At 39.1% G+C, this 13,847-nt stretch overlaps 1 long non-coding RNA gene across 1 annotated transcript; it reads left to right on the forward strand.

Moving 5' to 3' along the window:
• Positions 1-1,435: 1,435 nt before the first annotated feature.
• On the forward strand, positions 1,436-7,290 carry LOC132671537 (uncharacterized). Its single transcript, XR_009607137.2, has 3 exons — positions 1,436-1,539; positions 2,433-2,545; positions 7,145-7,290. It is a non-coding gene; the product is annotated as an uncharacterized LOC132671537 (long non-coding RNA).
• The last annotated feature ends 6,557 nt before the right edge of the window (positions 7,291-13,847 follow it).

Below are 13,847 nucleotides of genomic sequence, written 5' to 3' on the forward strand. Positions count from 1 at the left end.
TCAGTGAAGACTTGAAGGAGAGTGAATGGAATAGTATTGGGAGCTAGAAGATGGAAGATCTTTGATATATAGTGGTAGAAAATTTGGGAAAACTGTCACCTGCAGAAAATAGAAATGTATCTAGTGAACTAATTGATCTGGCTAGGGGTATTTCTGAGCTAAATGTTGAAAGCGACAACTAATTCCTTTTAGCTGCATAAGATAAAGAGATAGGAGCTAAAGAAGAAATTATTCCATTTTTAAGCAGAATGTAGGACAAATAAAAGTGGCTCCTGATTTGTGAGTTTCAAAGATAAAATTTTTTCTCATCCCCAGTTTCTTCCTGAAGAAGACACTCAAAAAGTGAGACAGAGCCTCTAGGCAAAGATCAAATCCAGGGTGCTGTCAGAAAATGTGGTCTCAAACACTATGAAGCAAAATGTACGGCTGTAGAACCCTTTCTTAAGAATTGAATTATTTGAGGTGATTTCTCATAGACCCTTTCAAAAAGCCTTTTATGGGTTTTCAGGATATGCCTATTAATTTTCAATTAATAATAGCTCTTCTAAGAATCTTAAAGGAATGGGTCCCCAATAGTCTCAAAAGGAACCCAAGGTAGCAGTCTATTCTGAGGTCAGCTTTCCGTTTTTGCATAGGGACACACTGTTTAAGATTGAATATTTTAAGCAAAAATCAAGGTATCGTATCACTATATAAAGCCAAAATCATGCCAAGTTACAGGTGAGATATATTTTTAAGAGGTTTCCCCAACAGATTCTAAAATACAACTTTTTTTATGGGAAGTATATACATGGCTATTGTGCTTTTGCCTGATCAAAGGCTCCTACAAAGGTATGTTTGTGGAGTCCTTAAGATGCAAGGACAACTACTGTTGTAGCAGGCATCAGGCATGCATTGGGATCCCCACTAGAGGCTGCTAACCTGTTAGCCATACACTGCATATATTCTCAGGCAGTCTGATTTCAGGGAACAGACAGAAGGATTTCGAGTTTGAAGAGAGCAGGCTGTGTTGCAGTAGTGGCAGCTTTCAGAGTCAAAGATGGTGAAGATTAAAAGGAATTTTATGGACTTGGCATTAGGAGGTACACATGATCTCAGTCCTGCCAGAGCTTCACATCTGTGACGAAATACTTGACAGCATCGAGTAGTGCACTTGATAATGGGGAGAGTTGCTGGGACTCGTAAATCCACTTCCCCACCATGCATCAACAGGAAGGAGAAGAGTTCTCTGGAAATGTGTTAATAGAGAGTCTTGCAATGAGCCATATGACAAGGTGTTATTGAACAGTTTGGAAAATCGGATTCAGTCAAAGCATGTTATTACAAGAGCAACATACAGCAAGGCATTATTAGAGAAGCTTTAGAATTCATGGGAGATCTAAATTCTCCTTGTTAGCAAGGCTTTATTCAAGAAGAAAAGAAAGGAGGGGTAACAAATGCTGTCTTTGTGGCACTCAACCAAATGGCAGAGTTGAACCGGAGGCCTTAGTTGAAACGTGGGGAGTTGCAGTTGATGATGCTGGTTCATTAGCCTTCCTAGTAAGTCGACTGTCCTGCAAGTAAGGTCCCATAGAGTGGCTTACAATCTCCACCTCTGATCAGAAATCCAGACAAAAATGGGAACCCTGGTGAGAGACTCCATTAATTTAGTTTTAGCGTATGACACCTGAGTTCAGAGAGAGAACAGCTGGGATCATCCAGGCACAAACCACCTCTAACTACCCATTTGTATGGTGCTTATTCAATGCATAGTGTTGCCTGGTGAAAGAAAAGTATCTTCCTTTCCATTTTTGAAAAAAAAAAAAACTTGGGTATAGAAAAGATGGGTATTTTTTAGCAAACAACATTTTCCATGGGAGACTTTCCTTAGCCATGTAGAAATTAAGATCAGAAAGCAAGGAGGAAGCAAGGAGGTGAGTCATCCCTGCAAGCAAAATTGCCCAATAAGTATTCTGGCTCCTTCTGTAGGAGGCAGGGATCATGCATGCAGGGCCTGAAAAGAACAGAAGCTGATGCTTTTTCCTGTATGTAGGAGTCATTAACTTAGAAGTAAGCCTTGATCCTGAGTGCAAATGATGATAGAAGGCACTGGTGAGAATTTTATTTTTTTCAGGCCCATATTTTATAATGCTGTGATCTGCAAGCTAGGGACAGCTGCATGGCCCCTAGAGAGCCACATGCCACAGAGGTGTTTGCTGGTTCAGGGAGACCCTGCTCAATTGGTCTGGGGCAGTGGCACAACTGGCATGGGTGACGAGCATTGTGGAGGTGAGTGTGAGAAACTTCTCCAGTATCTCAGTGACAGGGCTGAGCCAGAAAGAAATGCCTCCAGTGCCAGTTCAAACCCTCAAAGAGAAAAAGAAGTTGTTTGGTGCTCAAAGGAAGAGTTGGAGGCTTGGGTGTTAAAAGTAAATTCCCTCTTGTTTTCTCAGCCATACCTTAAGAAGAGGATTTTTATGGAAGGTGAGAAAGAGGCTGCATTTTCGCCTCAGGGAAGGCTGTATAGATGCTGCCACATACCACCTAGATGTCTTTTAGAATCAAGGTAGGCACTCCCCTTATTGGCTGGGATCTGGATGCTGAAGAGTCACAGCTGCGTCTTCCTTCAGGCATTGACCTTGGCTCAAGGAAGCTGCCTCACCCAAGGTTATGCCCTCTTCCTGTGACACAGCACAGATCCAATGCCTGGGCAATGCAGGATACAAAGGCTTGCCCCCCTTGCCTTGATTTGGGACATATCTAAAGGGCCACTCCACCTTCAGAGATCCTCATGGGATTCACTGAGGCTATGAAGCTATTCCTGTAATTACATCGTGGGTCAACTTCTCACATGTCTTGGATTCTCACTAATTCCCTTAACAAGTTAATTTAAATATTTGTTCATAACTTGATGTTAAGACACTTTATCAGATTCTGTGAGAATCAAAATTATGATCTGGTTGGTCTCTGCCTTCAGGGAGATTTTAACTTACAGAAATGATAAATGACTATAATAAAATGTAATACAAGGCTGTGTGGCCTAAGTGTAAGGTGCTAAGGCATTCATTCAGCACACCTACCATGGGCTTTGTGTAGCAGTGTGAGGATAAGTAAAATAGCCCCTGTTGTTAAGGGTTTCAGTGTGTTCAGGGGAAGGGAAATCCATTATTGACAGGAGTTTCTTCACGGAGCCTCAATTTGTTTATTTAAGTTCCCCCCACGCACAATTTTGAGTTGGATCATAAAAAGTAATTAAGCATTTCATGGAGGGTTGAGGTGTGATGGAGTGGGAGGAAAATTCTAGGTCGAAGTAGTAACATGAAGGCAGTAAATGGAAGACCCTTTTCTCACAGTAGTTTCTGATAGGATCTTTCAATGTGTAGCTGTTAATAGAATGTTTACCGTGCAACTGGGGTCCTAAGTGGGGGAGAGGCCTGAAAACAAAGATAAGGAATAATGCCTTTGTTTAGTATAAAGCATAAAGATTTTTTCTAGCTTATCTCCTATATTTATTTATAACTTCATTGTCTATCTCACAGTCTCTCTATCTCATATCCTTTCATTGTTTATTGATGGTGATATCACAGTCCCTATTCTTCACATCCTCATTTTTTGACTTTCACTTTCTTTCCACCTCATGTGCCTTCATCCTGGACCATGTTTGTCATCTCTTTTCCAGAAACAATACACTGCTGTTTTAAACCACTTAGTTTTGAGGTGGTGTGATACACAACAGGAGACAACCCATATATCCTTTGGACTCTTTCACAATAGCCTCACTCACAGGTGGCCTGGAGAAAGGGCAGAGGGTGCAGTCTTCCCAATTGGCAGAGGTTTGGGTGGTGTGGATCATCATCTATTTCGCGTCAAAAGACAAGCATGTTGGGGCGCCTGGTGGCTCAGTCGGTTAAGCGTCCGACTTTGGCTCAGGTCATGATCTCGCGGTCCGTGAGTTCGAGCCCAGCGTCGGGCTCTGTGCTGACCGCTCAGAGCCTGGAGCCTGTTTCAGATTCTGTGTCTCCCTCTCTCTCTGACCCTCCCCCGTTCATGCTCTGTCTCTCTCTGTCTCAAAAATAAACGTTAGAAAAAATTTAAAAAAAAAAGACAAGTATGTTGATATAAGATTAAATATATATGGGGCGCCTGGGTGGCTTAGTCGGTTGAGTGTCCAACTTCGGCCCAGGTCATGATCTCACAGTTTGTGAGTTCAAGCCCCACGTGGGCCTCTGTGCTGACAGCTCAGAGCCTGGAGCCTGCTTCAGATTTTGTGTCTCCCTTTCTCTCTGCCCCTTCCCTGCTCGCTCCCTCCTTCTCTCAAAAATAAACACACAATTAAAATTTTTTTAAAGAAGATTAGATATATAGACTCAATAACAGTGACAAATGTTTGGGCTTGTTGGTCAAGGGCTTGGAAGGAGAAATGTTAAAAAAAATGAGACAGAGGGGTCTGGGGAAGGAACATGTGAATTGACATGTCACCATGGGTGTGAAATATGATAACTCTGATCCACCTAAACATGTAGCCTGGAGAGAATCTACTATTGAAGGTTATAGAAACAATCTTATAGAATAACTTAGCTAGTTGATACTAGTCAGTCTTTGTCAAAAGCCACCCCAATGTTGTACAAAGGGCTTATATGGGAGAAGCTATGTAGGCTGCGTATGGGCCCAACAACGTGAATTACCACTCACCAAGGTGGACCTAGTACTGCTGTTGCCAATTACCTAACCTGAGAGCAGTGATACTAATACTAATAGAGCACCCTCTAATAGAGCACCATCCCTTGAGGGGACCAACTAGCCAAAGTTGATTACATTGTGGCCATTCCATCTTGGAAGGCAGAAATTTATTTTGAGTAGAGTTCTCTATGTGATCGCCTTTTCTGCCCATTAGGCACACAGGCAGCACCATTACTCAAGGGCAATAGAATTTTTGATTTACCAACATGTGATCCTACATAGATTACATTGGAACAAGCAGTGCACTTTATGACAAATAAGACGTGACAATAGGCACCTGACAATGAGATTCACTGGTCCTATCACATATGCTATCACTTGATTCTGCCAGCCTGATGGAGTGATGGAATGGCTTTTTTAAGGTACATCTAAGGTGGCAACTTGGAAATTATACTCTACAAGGATATGGTGCCCATCTTTATTCTCCAGAATAAAGAGCACACCCTAAATCATCAACCATCAACCATACATTGATCTGGGAACCAGGGAGAAGGGACTCCACTTATTATCACTCCCAGTGACCCATTTGGAAAATCTGTACTTTCTATCCCCACAACTCTAGGTTCTGTAAGTCTAGTGGTTGTGATTCTCAGAGGGAGGATGGTTCTGCAGGAGCCCCAGTAAACTTTAGCTATGACTGCCACGAGGTTACTTGAGGTTCTTTGTGCCAGGGATCCAGTAGGCCAAAGAAAAGATCCACATCCTGGCAAGAGTAATTGTCTCTGATCATCAGAAGAGGGTAGGGCTGCTTTTATGTAATAGAAATGGAGAAAAATACACTTGACACCCAGGTGATGTGCTAGAGAAAGGGTAGGGTAGAAGGGGGTTCTTGGTATTCCCTAGACTAACTTTTCTGGTAAACAGACATGTGCAGAAGCCACATCCTAAGAAGGTTCTCAGGGCCTGGGGTGAGCCTGGGTCATCCCACCAAGTAAGTGAATGAGACAAACTGATGTGATAGTTGAAAGTAAGCAGAATCTAACAGATGGTTTAATAGATGAGGGAGACTACAAAATCAGATGCATCCTGGAGAATATCTGCAAGGGGCACCTTAAACTTGTCCCATTAAACTCCTCATAATGTTTTCCTAGGAAAGGATATCAGTATTAATCCTGGAGTTGTTCCCTTTGTGGAGACAATATGCTATATGAAGCAAGTAGAACTGAATGGTATACAGATGGATTATAGTGGATGCATTTGGACACTGCCCAGATTCTCCTTCATGGTCAAGGCTTCATGGTCTCAGATACTAGTAGTGTTTGCTAATGATCCACAGTTACCTGCAACTCTGGGATTTGCCCTTATGTGAAGGAAGTTGCCTTGAGCAAGTCTATGCACCTGTCCCCAGCTGCAGCTGTATCCAATGATTGTAGGGTATGTTTGCTAATGTGGGACATCTTTGTAGGATCATCTCAGCCTTGAGAGACCTCTGTGGGGTTGACTGAGGCTACTATTTCAACTGAATCTCATTTTAACTTCTCTCTCTGCCTGGTCTTGTCTTCCTTGCTTCTTCACATATACTGATTCTAAGAGCACTTCCAGTAAACCTCCTGCATGCAAATCCTGGGGAGACTACCTGCAACAGTGGGGTAAATTCATAAACCTAAATGGCTGGGAAGGGGAAATCCTGAGGCTTTCTTTATTCTGATAACCTCCTTAAGGGGTTTTGTTTATATAATGCTGAGTGTAGGAGACAGTTAAACTCCACATAAAATAAGAATTCAGAATTCACAGGGAGCAAGTTCATAAGGAGGGAACAAAAACTACATGAAGGAGTTTTATTTTATTTTTTTTAAGTTTTTTTAAACGTTTATTTATTTTTGAGACAGACACAGGGCATGAACGGGGGAGGGGCAGAAAGAGAGGGAGACACAGAATCAGTAGCAGGCTCCAGGCTCTGAGCCATCAGCCCAGAGCCTGACGCGGGGCTCAAACTCACGGACCATGAGATTGTGACCTGAGCTGAAGTCGGACACTTAACCGACTGAGCCACCCAGGCGCCCCATGAAGGAGTTTTAAAAAAAAGAAAAAATCAAAAAAGAAAAGAAGAAACTTGATAAACATGAGAGGGAAAGATTTCTTGTTGAAACCAGTGAAGGGACTGAGTTTTGCATCCAGGTTGATGAGAGGAGGTAGATACAAGAGTCAGACAGAGTCTATACTCCTGCCCTGACCCTGGGACTTCTAAGAGGTCTTTAAAATTGGGGCTTTGAGGGGAAGAAAAATACATGGCAAATAAGTAAATTACAAAATACATTTGGTGTCTCAAGTAGTATTTTTCTGGAGTTGTGTTTTCTTTTTTTACACTAGTATCTCTTCCTTCCTAAATATGTTCCTTTGTATTCAGTTATTTTCTGTTGTCACTGATTAATCAGCAGTTTTATTATAAACCTAGGGGTTATCTTTGACTTGCTTTCTCTCAAAGGCAACATCAATACCTCTGGAAATTTTATTGGCTCTGCCTTCAAAATATATTCAGAATTTAGGAAGTTCTTCAGGCAAAAGGAATATAAGACCAACCATAAAACTTGGATCTACATCGAGAAATGAAGGGCATTGGAAATGGAATCAAGCAAGGTAACATAAAATTAATTTTTATTATTTTAATTGCTTCAAAAGATAACTGGATGTCTAAAGCAAAAATAATGGTAACTATTATATATTTATCCAAAATGTGAATGTAAAATGTATGACAACAACAGCAGATGGAAGGGAGGAATTGGATGGATAGTATGTTAAGGTCTTTCTACTACATATGGAATTATCGATACATTATTTTAAGGTAGATCATGACTAACTAAGTTGTATATTTAAAAACCTACAGCAACTACCAGAAGTTGTATAAAAAGACATATATTTCTATAGTAGAAATAAAGTAAAATTAAAAAAAAAATACTCAGTGAATTCAACAGTAGGCAGAAAAAGAGGACAAAAGAGATGAAGAACAGATAAAACATTAGAAAACAGCAAGAAAGGGGCACCTGGGTGGCTCAGTTGGTTAAGTAGCCAACTTAGGCTCAGGTCATGATCTCACAGTTTGTGAGTTTGAGTCCCACATTGGGCTCTGTGCTGACAGGCTCAGAGCCTGGAGCCTGCTTTGGATTCTGTGTCTCCCTCTCTCTCTGCCCTTCCCCTGCTCATGGTCTGTCTCTCATTCTCTCAAAAATAAATAAACATTTAAACAATTAAAAAAAACAGCAAGATGATAGAGTTTGACCTACCCATAGACTAATTATGTTAAATATAAATAGTATAAACACACTAAAAGGCTCAGGTTGTCAAATTGGATAAGAAAGCAAGACCAAACTATATGCTTCTACAAAAAAGCCATTTTAAATGTAGGACATAAATAATTTCAATATAGATATGTCAGTCTCTCCTTCTCTCCCTACCCCTCCCTGCTCCCTACTTCTTTCTCTCAAAAATAAACTGTAAAAAAAAAGTAGATATGGAAAAAGAGGACAGTGATTTTTGTATATTATAAACATCCAAAATAGTGCCTAGTATAATATGCACTAAATAATTTGAGGGGTTAAAGGGAGGAAGGAGACAAGGGAGGGGGAAATGAGAGGAAGAAGGGAAAAAATCAAGGGGAAAATAAATCTTTTATAATTTCATTTTGCTAATATTTAAGAAGAGATGTTATGTTTGAAGTTTTGGTGCAGTAAACTCCAAACTACTTGTTACAGAATATATAATTGCTCTAAAATATTGTGCCAAACCTTCTCTCTATTTTTTTTAAGCAAGTAAATTTTATTCACAGGTGAGCCATAAAGGTACAAACATATTTTTTTCTCTCAATGCTTGTTTATTTCTATGGTAAAGACTTTAGAAGTCTACTTACTGTAATTTTCATATTTCTTCCCATATCTCTACATGATTTGTAGATTTTTCTGGTTCTTTAAAAAAAAATTTTTTTTTATTGGTTTTCTTTATTTTGAGAGGCAGAGAGAGACAGACCATGTGTGGGGGAGGGGCAGAGAGAGAGGGAAACACAGAATCAGAAGCAGGCTCCAGTCTCTGAGCTGTCCACACAGAGCCTGATGCGGGGCCCGAACTCACAAACCGCGAGATCATGACCTGAGCTGAAATTGGATGCTCAACCAACTGAGCCACCCAGGCGCCCCAGATTTTTCTCGTTCTTAAGTATGGTGTTTTTGTGAGTAAACATGGGATTCATACTAAGGGCAGGAGTTGGCTATGTGTATGTCTATCTACATGCCTTGGAAATAACATTTCAATGTGCATATGTATATTTAGTCACAGGGGGATCTACATTAATTTGTATGTCTCAAAAAAGTTTGAAATATTCACTGATTGTGTTCATGTTGCAATTTAGAGGTTAAGAATGTGAGCCTTGGAATCAGACTCCCTGACTGTGATGACTTTCATTTGAATGTATGACTTACTGTTCTGAGCTTCTGTTTCTGGTATAAAATGGGGATGCTAATACTGACCCCATTGGTTCTTTGTGTGTACAAAAAGAATTAATACATATATAAGACTTAGCAGCATATATAAAATTTAGTATTCAAATGACAATTATCATAATCAATATTTGTAAAATCCTATTTTTAAATAAGGTATTTAAAATTTGAAATAGTTGGTCTTTACAATGTTACCGTAGTGCATAAATTCCCAGACTACATAAGAGAGGACACAGAAAGTCAATAAATACAAATAAATTTCATTGTATATCTGGGTTGACTATATAAAACTGTCCTGTTCATTCACTTACTCATTCACTGAACTAACAATTTTTAGCACCTTCGTTTTGGTAGGTGTGTATCAATGATAATTTTCTTCAGAAAAGTAGATTCTGGGTTATGAAATCCTCTTGCACAGAAGCTCTATGAGTGATACCAAGACATTCTCCTTCACAGAGCTCATTCTCTAACCTGTCAGGGCCTTCTAGCATTGGAAATAGTTCTATGGCGTTAGCAAGGCCTATATTCAAGTCTGTTTCTCAGATTCAGGCTGATTGACCCTGATTGGTCCACATAAGACAAACTAGTTTCAATTTCTCTCCAAACGTAAATGTTCCCAAAGAACATCTTTTTTATTGACATCAAGGAGGTGTTAGGCAAGGGCCAGTAATAACAGATTGCTACTCAAAATATTCTCTCTACCCCCCCAAAAAACCCTCAAAAATAAATTATCCTGGTAGTATAAAGCAATCTAGGTCCTGATGTTTACAGTTTTTCACAGTTTTTCACAGCTGAACTTGTGTTCTTGAAACTCCTCTGCAGTGTAAATGACAGATTCCATTTCTTGAGGTTTGTGCACAAAATGGTTTTAGTTGTTAAAATTAGTTGTTAAACCTAAGAAAAATGATTGACTTTGAGACCAGATTAGGTTTTTATTTCTTTAAAAGGGCCAGATTGGCAGTTTTTCATTGGCATCACTTTCCAGACAATAATAAACTAACATACTATTTAAGTCTGCCTCAAAGATGGAATGCTATATACAAGTATGTGTTTATCAGTGTGGGAAGGGATTTTGCTTATTCTAAGAGTCTAGAACCAGTTGAAACTACACTAGAATGTTGTTGGGATGCCCATCAGCATTTCATAATCTCTCAATTACTCTGCATTTTTCTGTCTACAGCATAGTACATTTTCATCTTTCAGATTGTGAAAATCAGACTCAGAATCACTTCACTGGCTCTGTAAGTAGTTAAACAAAGCTGCATTTAGCCTTTCATTATCTTTCAATTAACTATGGTCCCTAGAACAATCTGGGCATGAGAATTTAAACTGTCAAATTTGCCTTCTGCGATGCTTTTCTTCCACAAATTAGTGTTTCTCAAAAGCCTCCCATAAAAATAATGACCCTGACATTCTAGACAAACGAAGTGGCTGTTTTTCTTGCAACAGTTCTCTTTGAGCTAGAAGATACAATTTTACATCTATAATTACATAAGAAGCTATTTCAAATACACTTCTAAAAACTGGCATCCTTTGTCCTTCAGAGGATGAAACCTAGGCTCTATTACTGAGGAATAGGCTCTGTATATTGAGGAACATATACTTTGTGAGTGTTTTTTTTTAAAAATTCAGAGAAATTTGGTCAATGGCCAGATATAAGTGATGAATTTTTAGGCAGTTATTGAAATGTTTGCCTTTCAAAGCACTTCTTTGGAAAAAGAAGCCATGCCACTCAGAACCACCTATCAAAGCTCTTTTTATTATCTGCTGCCACAGCTATCATTGATAACATGTGAATAGAACTTCAGCTTTATATAACAGCTGGAAAATCAACAGATAGTGTTCATTCACCAGACGTTTTATGAATATCTGTGTGTGCAAAGCTCTGTACTGTCTTATATAGGTAGAAAATATGACACATTACTTCTGCAAGGAGTTTATAAGTAAATAAGGGAAAAGAGACATTGATGTAAGTAATTATGTCATAAGGAAGAAAGGTCCTCTTAAAGATCCATTTTATTTTAATGTAAAAAACAGAAGTATAATCCGGGGTAATGTTTAAGAGATTCACATAAGTGGGGTGCCTGGGTGGCTCACTTGGTTAAGTGTCTGACTTGATTTCAGCTCAGGTCATGGCCACACGGTTCCTGGGTTCCAGCCCCACATCAGGCTCTGCACTGATAGTGCAGAGCCTGCTTAGGATTCTCTCTCTCTGCCCCTACCCCGCTCATGTGCACTCCCTTCCCCCACAATCTCTCTAAACAAACAAACAAACAAACAAACAAACAAACAAACTTAAAAAGAGAGAGATACAGAGACTCAGATAAGAAGAATCCTTGGTCTTCTTCACTGTCATTTCACTGGGTCCCTTTCCCATATCCTGCTCTTCTCCCTATTGCCCCAAACCTCCTGCAAATAAATATGGGCGTAGAACCTTAAGATTTACTTTTCTCATGGTATATAATTCAGAATTTATACACAGCTACCTTGGCTGAGGCTTTTTCCACACTAAGCATAAAATAAATTCTATAATTCAAATATAAACCTTGGGCCTCATTCTTCTCAAAGTCTTGCATATATTTGGTGTCCTTTAATCTTAACAGCAGGACATCAGTAGAGATTGACTTATTAAAAGAGGCCATTGATATGTACAGACTGTTACCTAATATTTCACATATCCCATTAGTTATAAGGCTGCCATTCGAAGCCTGTTTTCCAAAGGCTCTGCCCAAAGGAATTCTTTATTAGGCTTTATTGATAGTTTATAACAATAATTAGCAATCCCCAGTTATTCTAGAACAGCTAACTTTACCACAGAAGGGGCCCCTCTACTCTCCTAGGGATCCTAAAAAAGCACGTGAGCAAAGAGTTTAGAGCTACACAGTATCAGGAGGTAGTCACTACTTCACATCCTCAGAATTCTAGCTACCACACAATGAGTAATGATTGGGTGCCCTCTTCTTATTCATAAACTGGGAACACGGAGCTGATATTGGAGAAGCCAGTTATGTGTACAATTTGGATCCAAGCCCTAAATTCCAGTTCTACTTTTCTGTTATCTTTCTTTTTTCTTTTTCTTTTTTCTTTCTTTCTTTTTTTTTTTTTTTTTTTTTTTTTTTTGGTCCCATGGATTGTACCACTTCCCCCCAAGTAGTTAACTGACAAAGCACGCTTTTGCTTCCAACTCTGAGCCCCACCCCCACTTCAGATCTCATCTTTTCTCTTTTCCCATGTTCAGATGTCCCATTATTTCCTCCTCTTGATGCTTGACCATACTATAGGTATTTATAAAACAGACTGGGGTGGGGAATGGTGCTAACAGAGAAAGAATATTAAATGCTCTAGTACAAGTTGCTCTTTCAGACTTTATTTACTTTTCACATCCTATGTTTACTTCTGACTGTGAAGGGCAACCATATCCTTAGTGTATCAGTTAACCAAAAACAATACATCAAAGCTCTAGCCATGTACCAGGAACTGTCTAACATATCATCTCTTTAATGTCTAGAGAAAACATCCACAGATTCTTTTCCCACACTTAAACATGTAGACACCCTTCTCCCTTGATATATTGCTCTGATCTTTGTAGTCTTATACTTTTCAACACAGAATTGTCTGCTTAAGAAAAGAAAATGCGAGGACGCCTGGGTGGCACAGTCGGTTGAGCGTCCAACTTCAGCTCAGGTCAGGATCTTGTAGTTCGTGAGTTCAAGCCCCATGTCGGGTTCTGTGCTGAAAGTTTGGAACCTGGAGACTGCTTCGGATTCTGTGTCTTCCTCACTCTGCCCCTCCCCGACTTGCTCTCTGTCTCTGTCTCTCAAAAATGAATAAACATTAAAAAAAAAAAGAAAGAAAATGAAAAAAAATAAATTTCAAGTACGCTTGAATTTTCATAAAATATAAATATTTGTAAAATACCCAGCTATTAGCTATGCTAATACTTTTTATGGATTCATACAACAATGTTTTCTTCAAAGTATCCTGAAGAACACTAGTGAATAAGATCTTAAATTCTCAAGTGAGCTTTAAAGGAATACATATTTTCAAAGCAGGAACTGGTGGGGTACTGGTGGGGTACCAACTAGCTGGCTCAGTTGATAGAGTGCATGACTTTTGATCTCAGGGTTGTGAGTTCAAGCCCCTCATTGGGTGTAGGGATTACTTAAAAATAAAATCTTAAAAAAAAATCAAGAACTGGTGAAAGACTATTTGTTTCCATAAAATTCCAAGTCCCGGCAAATTATGTAAATAATACCAAAGCGTTCATAATAAAAAAAAATTCTTATTCAACATATTTTCACTAAGGAAAAAAACCTAAATAACAAGTAGAATAACAATAGCATCATGCCTCATTTACCTCCAAAGTTAAAATTGTAGATGACTCCCTATTAGCTAGTAATTTATTTTCAATTCAATTGTGTTCTTGTTGTAGACTTCATTACACTGTAAGATTCTTCATTCCACTGAATCCAGAGGTTTTCCAAAATTCTACACTAAACAGTAAAATAAAAATCAAAATTGAGAAGAGCTGCATTTGCTTCTTGTAATTTTCACTCCATTTTTCAGGTCAATTTTGTTTTTAAATAAATAAGGGTAGATTCCTCTAATGACAGTGTTGGTAATGACTTCTCCAAGAGAAAAATAAGGCTGTTTGAGTTATTGGGAATGGGTCTAAGTTCTCTAAATCCTTTAGTTCTTATT

Source organism: Panthera onca, chromosome C1 (genome assembly GCF_046562875.1).
Source record: "Panthera onca isolate mPanOnc1 chromosome C1, mPanOnc1 haplotype 2, whole genome shotgun sequence".
In the NCBI taxonomy this organism is placed as follows: Eukaryota; Metazoa; Chordata; class Mammalia; order Carnivora; family Felidae; genus Panthera; species Panthera onca.